We start from the raw sequence: 12975 nt of genomic DNA, 5'->3' as shown, positions 1-12975 counted from the left end.
TATCTCAGAGTGGGACAAAAAACAAAGAATAAAAAAAAGCAACTGGAGTGAATCACCAAATAATTTATAATCTGTTGAAATAACCCGAAGCAGTAGGCCGAAAGAAATAAATATATATATATATATATGTATATATATATATATATACATATATATATATATATATATATATATATATATATATATATATATATATATATATATATATATATATATATATATATATATATATACATGAGAGCCAGAATTAAGGTAGGATAAGATTGTTCTGGTGTTACTTGGTTGTTCTACATTTGCTTGTTTTTTCATAGGCATATATTTTGGGGGTGATATCTCACGCGGGAATACCATAGGGAATTTATGGTAGGCACGCCACTTCCCTGGGTAGAGAATTTAAAGTGCCGAAACCCTACAGGCAAGTGTGTATTCTCCTGATGAGCCCTTGTGTTAGGTTGTTGCCTCTGAACTATTTGTCTTTGCTGTTTTTATTGTTTGGTAAATGACGACTTATACCTATTGACGACACGACTGCCTGTCCATGGATTACTCTTTATGGTCGATTGTGTATGTTTATGCTGTTTGACCTATGTGATTGTATGGATGAGTAGGGTTAAGGCCTCATTCAAGTGCTGGTCTATATTAATCACTAATGTAGGAAAACAGTCTCCCTTTTCTCCTTCTGTCTTCCTTTTTTCCTTTTTTCTTTTTTTTTTTTCTTTTTTTTTTTTTTTTTTAATGTGTTTGTGCTGTTGCATTGGTGATTTCTCTTTTCATTATATATATATATATATATATATATATATATATATATATATATATATATATATATATATATATATATATATATATATATATATATATATATATATATATATATATATATATATATATATATATATATAATTTGTTTTTATTTGTATATAATAGTTCATTTGCGTATTCACATAACTTGTACTTATTCGCAAAAAAAAGTATCAGTAGGTATTTCCTTTTTTACAAAAATCATATTCATGACCTTTAGCAAATTATCTTTAACGCCACAACCCCTTATTTCAAAAACCTATTTAATTCACTATCAGAACCTGAGAACTTACATAAAACGAACATAGAAATAGAGAAAATAGAGGACATATCAGTACTATCCATGCAAAAAAATGACTTGCCTTGACGTTCAAGGAGGGGAGGGCTGTAACTTTCCTGCATGGGATTTTCGAGAATTGAAATATCAATGATGCAATCTTTATGGCACTTGGTAATGACCAAGTGACATATAGCGATCGCAAATTCTGTCGGTCTGTCGGCCTGTCTGTTGGTCTGTCCCGGTTTTGCTAGTTTAGGCACTTCCAGATAAGCTAGGACAATGAAGTTTGGCAGGCGTGTCAGGGACCAGACCAAATTAAATTAAAATTAGTCGTTTCCCCGATTCAACCATCTGGGAGGGAGTGAGGGACGGTTAATTCGGAAAAAATAGAAAAAATGAGGTATTTTTAACTTACAAACAGGCGATCAGATCTTAATGAAATTTTATATTTAGAAGGATACCATGTCTCAGAGCTCTTATTTTAAATTCCGACCGGATCTGCTGACATTAAGGGAGTTGGAGGAGTAAACCTAAAATCTAGGAGAACGCTTTGAGTGGAGGGATCGGGATGAAACTAGTTGGGAAAAATAAGCACAAATCCTAGATGCGTAATTGACATAACCAGAACGGATCCGCTCTCTTTGGGAGAGGGGGGATGGTTAATTCTGAAAAATTAGAAAAAAGAATGTATTTTTAACATACGAAGGAGTGATCGGATCTTTATGAAATTTAATATTTAGAAGGACCTTATAAATCAGATCTCCGACCGGATCCAGTGTCATTGGGTGATCTGGGAGGGGGAACTGGATATCTTGGAAAACGCTTAGAGTGGAGAAATCAGGATGAAACTTGGCGGGAAGAATAAGCACAAGTCCAAGATACGTGACTGACATAACCAGACCGGATCCGCTCTCTTTGGGGGAGTTCGTGGGGAGGGGTTGGTAATTTCGAAAAGTTAGAAAAAATGAGGTATTTGTAACTTACAGACGGGTGATCATATCTTAATGAAATTTGATATTTAAAGGATCTTGTGCTTCAGAGCTCTTATTTTATATCTCGACCAGATCTGGTCACATTGGGGTAGGGGGGTTGGAGGGGGAAACCGGAAATCTTGGATAGGAAAACGTGAGGGGGAAAACGCGAAAATTGAGATATTCTTATCTTACGAATGGGTGATCAGATCTTAATGAAACCTGATATATAGAAAGATCTTATGTCTCAAATGCTCCATTTTCAGTTCGAATCGGGTCCGGGGACATTGGGGGTTGGAGGGGGGAAACAGAAATCTTGGAAACCGGAAATATTGGAAAACGCTTAGAGTGGGGATATCGGGATGAAACTTGATCGGGAAGACATGTCATGAACCTACAAAAATTGACTTGATAACAGTCGTTTCCCCGATTCGACCATCTGGGGAGCTGGAGGGAGAGGAAAATTAAAAAGGTGAGGCATTTTTAACTTACGAATAGTGATCGGATCTTAATGGAATTTGATGTTTAGAAGGTACTAGTGTCTCAGAGCACTTATTTTAAATCCTGACCGTATCCGGTAATATTTGGGGATTTGAAGGGGGAAAAGGAAAATCTTGGATAACACTTAGAGTGGAGATATCGGGGTGAAACTTGATCGGGAAGACCTGTCATGGACCTACAAAAATTGACTTGATAACAGTCGTATCCCCGATTCGACCATCTGGGGGGCTGGAGGGAGAGGAAAATTAAAAAAGTGAGGTAAAATTAGCGGTGATATTGGGGAAGTTGGAGGGGGAAAAGAGAAAAGATGAAACTTGGTGGGAAGAACAAGCACAATTCCTAGATACGTGATTGAAATAACCGGACTGAATTCACTTTCTTTGGGGGAGTTGGGGGTGTTAATTCCGAAAAATTAGAAAAATTGAGGTGTTTTTAACTTAAGAACGGGAAACCAGATCTTAATGAAATTTGATATTTAGAAGGATCTCATGTCTCAGAGCTCTAATTTTAAATTCCGACCTGATTTTATGAGATTGGTGGGAGTTGGAGGGGGAAACCGGAAATCTTGGAAAACGATTAGAGTGGAGAGATCGGGATTAAACGTTGTGGGTAAAATAAGCAAATGTCGTAAATAGGTGATTGATGTAACCGGAATGGGTCTGCTCTCATTAGGGGAGTTAGGGGGGTCCAGTACTTTGGTGAGTTCGGTGCTTTTGGACGTGCTAGGACGATGAAAATTGGTAGGCGTTTCAGGGACCTGAACAGATTGACTTGATAAGGTCGTTTTCCCCGATTCGACCATCTGGGGGGCTGAAGGGAGAGGAAAAATCAGAAGAAATGAGGAATTTATAACTTACGAGTGGGTAATCGGATCTTAATTAATTTTAATTTTTAGAAGAGCCTCGTGTTTCAGAGCTCTTGTTTTAAATCCCGACCGGCATTAAGCCTCTGATTTTCCTTTTAAATCAATCTGTTGATTCTTAGAATTTTACTAGAGCTCATACCATATGAGCTATTGTCTTTTGGCTCTTCCGACCTCGTCACAAGTCCCATATGAGCTCTTAGCTCTTGTTTTTTTGGTCCGACACCATTTCTGAGGGTTTAAGGGCTATTTTTCGGAATTCCTATAAAGTTAGTAAAACAGTTCAAAACAGTGATGATATCTTTTTATTGATTAAATAAAAAAAACTAGTTTTTTTAACTGAAAGTAAGGAGCGACATTAAAACTTAAAACGAACAGAAATTACTCCGTATATGAAATGGGTTGTCCCCTCCGCAGTCCCTCGCTCTTTACGCTAAAGTTTGACTCTTTGCCGCAATTCTACTTTTTAAAACAATTACAAACTTTAGCGTAAAGAGCGTGGGACTGCGGAGGGGACAACCCATTTCATATACGGAGTAATTTCTGTTCGTTTTAAGTTTTAATGTCGCTCCTTACTTTCAGTTAAAAAATATAGTTTTTTTTATTTAATTTCTGAACGTTTTTGAGTTAATGCATGTTTGATTTTGGCTCTCCGCACATAAATTTGTTGAAATGAAATTAGTATATTAATTTTTTTTTGGCTAAATGGCTTTCTCTTAGTTTTGATCAGACAATTTTGAGAAATAAGGGGTGGGGAAGGAGGCCTAGCTGCCCTCCAATTTTTCGGTTACTTAAAAAGGCTACTAGAACTTTTAATATTCAACGAACGTTTTTATTAGTAAAAAATATACGTAACTTAAGAATTAACTTACGTAACAAACTTTTATATTCTTATATTTTTATTATGTGTACGAGGGGGTTTGTACCCTCGTTAATACCTCGCTCTTTACACTAAATCGTAAGTTTTGTCCCAATTCTTTAAGAATGACCCCTGAATCAAAAAGGCCGTAGAATAAATAGTTGAAATCACTAAAAATATTCTAGCATAAAGAGCGAGGTATTTATCTCCTCCTAAATACCTCGCTCTTTATGCTAAAGTATTTTTAGAACCCCTCATATGCGTAATAATCTCTGTTCGTTTTAAATTTCAATGCTATTCCTTACTTTCATTTGAAAAAACGTTTTCATGTTTATTTTTTCATTGTTTTTTTTTATAGTAATGCCTGTTGACTTTTGGAAAAAAATGAGCATGGGAGGGGGCCTATTTGCCCTCCAATTTTTTTGGTCACTTAAAAAGGGCACTAGAACTTTTCATTTCCGTTAGAATGAGCCCTCTAGCGACATTCTAGGACCACTTGGTCGATAAGATGACCCCTGGGAAAAAAAAAACAAAAAAACAAACAAATAAACACGCACCCGTGATTTGTCTTCTGGCAAAAAATACAAAATTCCACATTTTTTAGATAGGAGCTTGAAATTTTTGCTAGAGTTCTCTGATATACCGAATGCGATGGTGTGATTTTCGTTAAGATTCTATGACTTTTAGGGGATGTTTCCCCCTTTTTTCCAAAATAGGGCAAATTTTCTCAGGCTCGTAACTTTTGATGACAAAGACTAAATTAATTGAAACTTATATATTTAGAATCAGCGTAAAAATGCAATTCTTTTGATGTATCTTTTAGCATCAAAATTCCGTTTTTTAGAGTTTCGTTTACTATTGAGCCGGGTCGCCCCTTACTACAGTTCCTTACCACGAACTGTTTAAAAAGAAAATAATTCGGTATTTTGGGGCTTCTGACATTATTACTCCTTTGCGGAAGTTAAGCTCAAAATTGAAAAAGGATTATATTTTTTCTCTGAGCCCCTTCCACATCTTAGTTTGTTTATTTTCCCGTTAGTTTTCACCTGTTTTCGCTTTATAGTTGTGTTATCTCTTAGCAGTTCTTTCGTTAGTTGAGTTATGGTTGTGGTATATATGTTTTATCGCTCGTATAGTTGTGTTATTTTCAAATTATACTCCATAATAGAGAGGCTCCGAACACCCAGCATTGTATATTAAGCTCTTAATTTTACGTTTTTTTCTAACGTGACCAGATTCGTCCTGCGCCCTTTTCATTGAATTTTTTCCCCCATGGCATATTTCTCCAAGGAAAGATCCTCCCACATAGCCCCCTCTCTCAACCCTACCCCCAAAACCAAAAAATCCCCCTGAAAACGTCTGTACACTTCCCAATAACCATTATTATATGTAAACACTGGTTGAAGTTTGTAACTTGCAACCCCTCCCCCAGGGACTGTGGGGGAGTAAGTCATCCCCAAAAACATAGTTATTATGATTTTCGACTATGCTAAACAAAATGGTTATCTCAAAATTTTGATCCGTTGACTTTGGGAAAAAAAATGAGCGTGGGAGGGGGCCTAGATGCCCTCCAATTTTTTTGGTCACTTAAAAAGGGCACTATAACTTTTCATTTCCGTTAGAATGAGCCCTCTTGCGAAATTCTAGGACAACTGGGTCGATACGATCACCCCTGGGAAAAAGAAAAAAAAACAAAAAAACAAATAAACACGCATCCGTGATCTGCCTTCTGGCAAAAAATACAAAATTCCACATTTTTGTAGATAGGAGCTTGAAACTTCTACAGTAGGGTTCTCTGATACGGTGAATCTGATGGTGTGATTTTCGTAAAGATTCTATGACTTCTAGGGGGCGTTTCCCCCTATTTTCTAAAATAACGCAAATTTTCTCAGGCTCGTAACTTTTGATGGGTAAGACTAAACTTGATGAAACTTATATATTTAAAATCAGCATTAAAATGCGATTCTTTTGATGTATGTATTGGCATCAAAATTCTATCTTTTAGAGTTTTGGTTACTATTGAGCCGGGTCGTTCCTTACTACAGTTCGTTACCACGAACAGTTTGACAGTGAATAGATATAAAATTATTTAACTGGATATTTCGAACACATATATAGTATTCATCATCATTTTATGTATAAAGTTCATATCTTTTCCTATAAAGTTGTTTTTGCAATGAACTTTCATCATTGAGATTAATCCAAATAATAGGGATTATTCCTGGATAAGCTTTAAATGGCAATTTTTTTTCTCATTTAGTAGTTTTTTCTCAAAAAGCATTTGGGAGATTCTGCTTATCATAAGCTGTGGTTCGTTCTTTACTGTGTTGCACCGAAAAGGGCAGCCGTGATATCATCGTGCCAGATTAAATCAAATCTGCATCAAACGTTGTTACGTTTTTCAGGTCAGGCAAAAATTTTGGGGGGTGTTGAGCCTTATACCCCCTCCCTCAATACGGCCTTGCATGTGATTAATTTTCAAAAGTCCTATTCTACACAACTTAATAATCAACAAACTCAGTCTTCTTGCAAATTTGCCCAAAGATTATTTTGGTTTCCATCAAAATTTACTTTCCTAGCTCAAACAATACGCTAGCAATCTATTTGCTTATTTTTAATTAAATAAAAAACAAGTTCTTTAAATGAAAGTAAGGAGCGACATTAAAACTTAACGAACAGAAATTACTCCGTATATGAAAGGGGCTGTTCCCTCCTCAACTCCCCGCTCTTTACGCTAAAGCTTGACTCTTTCTGTCAACTTTACTTTTCAAAACAGTGAAAAACTTTAGCGTTAATTTCTTTTCGTTTTAAGTTTTTAATGCTGCACCTTACTTTCTGTTGAAAAAAACTTTTTCATATTTATTTTTTCATTGTTTTGTATTTAAATAATGCTAAGAAATCCTGCGCCCCCTTTATGGAAATTATCTTCCCCTATGAAACTTTCCTCCATGGAAACATCCTCCCATGTAATCCCCTCCCCTCAACCCTCCTCCCCAACGAAAAAGTCCCCCTGATAACGTCTGTACACTTACCAATAAGTATTACTATATGTAAACACTGGTCAAAGTTTGTAACTTGTAGCCCCTCCCCCGGGGACTGTGAAGAAGTAAGTCGCCCCCCACATAGTTATTAGGGTTTTCGACCATGTTGAACAAAATAGCGATCTCAAAATTTTTATCCTTTGACTGTGGGGAAAAAAGAGCGTGGCAGGTGGCCTAGGTGCCCTCCAATTTTTCGTCACTTAAAAAGGGCACCAGAACTTTTAATTTCTGTTAGAGTGATCCCTCTTGGGACATTCTAGGACCACTAGGTCGATACGATCACCCATGGGGAAAAAAATAACAAATAAACACGCACCCGTCATCGGTCTTCTGACAAAAAATACGAAATTCCACATTTTTGTGGATAGGACCTTGAGATTATTACAGTGGGGTTCTCTGACACGCTGAATGCGATGGACTTTTATGATATGACTTTTAGGGGGTGTTTTCTCTTATTTTCCAAAATAAAACAAATTATCTAAGGCTCGTAACTTTTGATGGGTAAGACTAAATTAGAGTTTCGTTTACTATTGAGTCGGGTCGCTCCTTACTACAGTTCCGTGCCGAGAACTACTTGACCACAGTCGCTGTTTTGACATATCAAAACAGCGTATATATTTTTATATCAAAACATATAAAATATATATATATATCAAAACATATCAAAACATATCAAAACGTATATATCAAAACATATCAATATATTTGTTTCTTTTTTTTCTGAGGACGACACTGTGAAGTAAAAATATTATCTTAAATAATCTCATCTTTCAGATATGTCATATCTTTTCATGACTCGCTATGACCTTTTGCTTTAGTCGGGTCCACCCGGACACGATACTGATTTTAAAAAACAGACAGAGAAAAAAGCTTTCCTAAGAAAAGTAAAAAGCCATACTAAAACTTGAGGTGAGCAGAAGTAAAATCCTATAATAATTCAAAAGATCAGAAATTACCATTAAAAATAATAGAAGCCCGAAACGAACAAATATTAAGATAAATTGTTTAATCGAAAACAAAAATAACTGATACTGATAATGATACACATAAACCTTAAAACACAAATTAACTCCAATAAATGCTCAAGTCGAACTTACAACGGACGGAAATTACTACAAACAGGAGTTAGGATAAGGCTCCCCCCCTACATAAACTTTCTAATGTTTACTGTGTCATTTTGTATTTTATTAAAAAATTATATTTGTTTTGAACAATGTGGTTTAATTTTCCAACATATCAAAGAAAATAAAAATGAATCACTGTAATAATTAATACTACTACTAATAATAACTCACTGCAGCACCAAGTCGCCTGAGGCCAACACAGCTACGCCCGCTCCTCTTCCGACCTAATCTATTCAAGGCCTCACTCTTTACACCCTCCCAGGAAGTTCCCATTTCCTTTAAATCTTTATTTATGACATCCTCCCAACCTAGACGAGTACGACCTTCTTTCCGTGTAGCCCCAGACGGTTGGCCAAAAAGAACAATCTTACCTTTCTTTTATTATAGCCCTTGAAAGTGGGATTGAAGCACATTTTTCGTACAATCTACTGTTTGAAATACGGTCAGTCAGCCGGGTACCCAGAACAATCCGTAGGCAATTTCTCTGGAAAACATCTAGCAAATCTTCATCCACTTTTCGGAGCGCCCATATTTCTGATCCATGTTTGACCACTATCATCACTGTACCTTCCAATATTCTAATCTTGGTGTGCAGACTTATCTTCCTATTCTTCCAAACTTCTTTAACCGTGAAAAGATACCCTAAGCCTTGGCTATTCTACTTTTAACATCTTCACTACTCCCACCATCTTTACTAATAATAAAACCAAGGTAAGTGAAGCTGCCCACTAGATCAATCTTTTCGTTATCCAACGTGGTCTTTTCATCTTCACTTATTTCTAGCCTTAGTGACTTAGTCTTCTTGACACTAACTTTCAAGCCTATTCTAGCACTCTGAACTCGCAAAACCTCTAAAAATTCATTCATTTTGCTCACTTTCATCTAATATGCTTAAATCATCAGTATAATCTAAGTCCAGGAGCGTTCTCCCCCCCATTTCATTCCGTAGTCTCCAATTGCCTTTCCTGTGCTCCTTAAGAAGAAGTCCTTCAAAACGATCCATATAAAGGGGGATAGAATCATCCTTTCAATTCCTGGGAGACTCTGTAATTCAAGGTTCAAGATCTTATTGAACAGAATCTTTCTATGTTTTGATGTTATAATTATAATAAAAGATTGAATTATATTTATTTTTTAGTAAAGTGCAAATTACGCAATAACCAATTACCCAATGTTTTAGTATCCTTAAATGTCCCGGGGATATTGAAGACACACCATTTTAACAACCTGGACGCGCATAGTGTATCTGGATTTAGTTCATTATTCCCCTTATTACTTCACGGAAGTTCCAACTCTATACACTTATCTATTCCTATGATATAGCAGCGTGGCATATTGATAACCTGAATCTACAGACTCTCTTTATATGTAATTCAACATCATCCTCAATATTCTCCAGAAACTTCAGCTTCTTACCATTAGCCGTTCTTGAGATATTGTAGATACGTCTTTATGACAATCTGGATGTATACAGTATCTTTTGATTTAGTTGATTTCTCCATCACAATTTTCTGAAAATTTCAACTTACATGGTGGTAGCAAGAGCAGCAGCAGCCGCAGCAGCAGTAGTAGTAGTAGTAGTAGTAGTAGTAGTAGTAGTAGTAGTAGTAGTAGTAGTAGTAGTAGTAGTAGTAGTAGTAGCAGTAGTAGTAGTAGTACTGGTGGTGGTACTAATGGTGGTTTTTATCGAATGAAACCTGAATTCTTCCATTGATTCTACTTTATTGATATTAGTCAATAAAACTAAGCAATAAAATCAATAAAGCAAAAATGAGAAAAAATGAATGGGACTGTTTTGAAAAAAAAAATTCAGTTTAGTTTTATTGATTCTATCCTGTCTTAAGTTTTTTTTTCTTCTTATATATCTCTGTGTGGCTGAGGAAGGCCCTTGGACATGGGCCGAAATATTCATTCTAATTTGTTTCTCACTGTCTTGAGAAATTCGCTATTGTTCTTTTTGTTTTTCGCCCGATCATGGTATGCTTTATACACCAGTTTTATCAACAAAACTTTATTTGCTTTTATTGACAAAACATTTCAAAATTCACAGATCCAGGAGCCCATTTAGACCTTGTAATTTTTTCCTAAAACTTCCCGATCAAAATACAAATGTAAAATATAGGGGGGGGGGGGGGACAAAACTCCAGAAAGTAATTTGCCCTCCACCCCATCGGCTCGCTTGCCAACAAGAGAGATGAACAGAAATTGCTCAGGCCTTTGCTAAAAAGGAGTTTTGGTTGGACTTTGTTTTTAAGAAATCAACGCCTGTCTTCGTCTTTACCTTAATTATAGTACATTTTTTTTTATATTTACCGGTTTAGCTTATTTGTCTTCATTTGATTTCCCTGACAATACCCAGTGCTACCAAAAATATAAAAATTTTATATTAATATTGTTTACTCGCTAATTCCACACTTTGGCAGTGGATAGTACGGGTTCAGCGAAAAGAGGGGCCAAGGGATGATCTGTTCACTGGCGAACAAAAAGGTATTGAAAATGTTTCAAAAGATGAAAATAAGATACACCTCATTTAAATCACGTAAAAAATAAAACATTACTTATCTGTTAGCCAGTACACACTCAAAAAATTTGATCTATAAAATCTGACAATCACGGTTTATTGCTGTCTGTATACAGAGACAATTAGCTTAGGCTTAGTGAAAAACTGCATATAGCAATATTTTAATAAACATTTAGTTGGTATTTTTTGTTAGGTGAGGTTAAACTGGTTACATTTTGCATGTAGCCCGTTATAATTACCCCCCTCCCCCCTAATGTATAAATACACAGCCCAGATTACATATATCCTATCTACCTCCCAAGCTTCTCAGCTGTTTCAACCTCGTACCCGTAGATCCAAATTGTCGAGTGTGTAGCCTACAGGCTACACACTCTGGTGTGTAGGGGTCGCTTGATAGACAGGTAACAGGCCTAGTCTTATACAACTTTGAAACTGTTAACCCAAATAAGTACACAACCTACAATAAACTGTTGTGATGAAGCTGTAGAAAAGTTAAAGGATTATATGCTGCAGAGAACGTTCCATATCAGAAACGCCAACAAATTGGGATGAAGGGGGGGGAGTAGTCTGACTTTGTCTTGGGCTGAAGCAGCTTAGACCGGCCTCAGATTTTTCAACATGTTTTAAAATACCAGTTTTAGCATGGCCTTGTGGCCTAATGGATAAGGCGTCGGACTTCGGATCCGAAGATTGCAGGTTCGAGTCCTGCCAGGGTCGTTTTATTCTTTTAATGATTATAATGAAATATTTCTTAAGTGACTAGATTTTATATAAGGTGTCGAAAGTGTATGTAGATACTGAAAGTCAAATGTAACATTAAAACATAATAGAAATTTTAGCTATCTAGTTCAAAGAAAAGTTAATCAACAAAAAAATTGTATACAAAGTTGTATAATAATCATTACTTTTAATTTATAATGTGCTAAATATATATATTCTCTTATTTTTATGCAATAGGATTTAATAAGAAAATTTTTCCAATTAGCATAATGGCTTGCCTGTGAGGTTTGATGGTAGACTCCTCCTGGGCTCTGAAGGAGTGGTAAGCAACGGTTCACTGATTAGTTGTTCCTTTAAGATAAGGCAAGAGTTATACGATCATCCCTCAAGGAGCAGTGGCTTCTGGCTCACGATCGGAAACTATAAAAACTGAAAATATAATTATATAGCCTAATATAATAATGAAATATATAAATAAAAAACAATATATAATAAACATAATAAAATATAATAAAAAAATAAAAAATATATAAATAAAATATAATAAAATAAAATATAATATAATAACAAAATAAAAATACCAAGAAAGAACTTCACTCGAGCCAGAGCAATGGAATGGTTCTTTTTTATAACTTAGGCACAATTTTTTTTATCAAAGCTGAACTTATAATACTAAACCTATAAAGTTCCACAAAGAACAACCTTAGAAAAAATTCAGAGAAAAACTTAAGAAGTGAAAAATATAAAATGTAAGACTTAACCTTTTATAATCTAGCTAATTAAACTTTGATTGTACAAACTCAGCCAATGTGATACTTATAGTGAAAAGCTTATTAAAATAAAAAGTGTTTCTTACCCCTTGGATATGTTTAAATACCTGAACAACATAATTTTCATTTTGGTTATCTCATAAATATGAAGTTTAATGAGCAGCACCACATTTTTTGGTAGTGATACCCGCTTGAGCCGTAAAAATAAATAAGCAAAACTTACAAGTTGAATTTGACAAACTTCTCATCGATAATTTATCAAGATTTAAGGGAGATTTTGAACCTAAAAGATTTGCCCTATATTGTCCATAAGATTTGTGTGGTCAAACTATTTAGAATTATGTTGGTGGCCTTGATATAACTTGTAGAACTTCGATAATAAATAAAATAAACGAGACAAAAATCAAACCGACACTGAATTTCCCAGACATCTTAGAACAAGAGCTAAGAGCTCATATAACACTTGTGACGAGATCGGAAGAGCCAAGAGCCAAGAGCTCATATGGTATGAGCTCTAGCAAAATT

The 12975-nt window shown here is 35.4% G+C and overlaps 1 non-coding gene across 1 annotated transcript; it reads left to right on the top strand.

Annotated features, from left to right (window-relative positions):
- The first annotated feature begins 11604 nt into the window (after positions 1-11604).
- Positions 11605-11677, top strand: Trnar-ucg (transfer RNA arginine (anticodon UCG)). The gene has a single exon. It is a non-coding gene; the product is annotated as a tRNA-Arg (tRNA).
- Positions 11678-12975: the final 1298 nt, after the last annotated feature.

The sequence above is a fragment of the Artemia franciscana genome, chromosome 16 (genome assembly GCF_032884065.1).
Source record: "Artemia franciscana chromosome 16, ASM3288406v1, whole genome shotgun sequence".
NCBI classification, from domain to species: domain Eukaryota; kingdom Metazoa; phylum Arthropoda; class Branchiopoda; order Anostraca; family Artemiidae; genus Artemia; species Artemia franciscana.
Note: the sequence above shows the minus strand (reverse complement) of the source record. Positions and strands in the feature narration are given on the sequence as shown.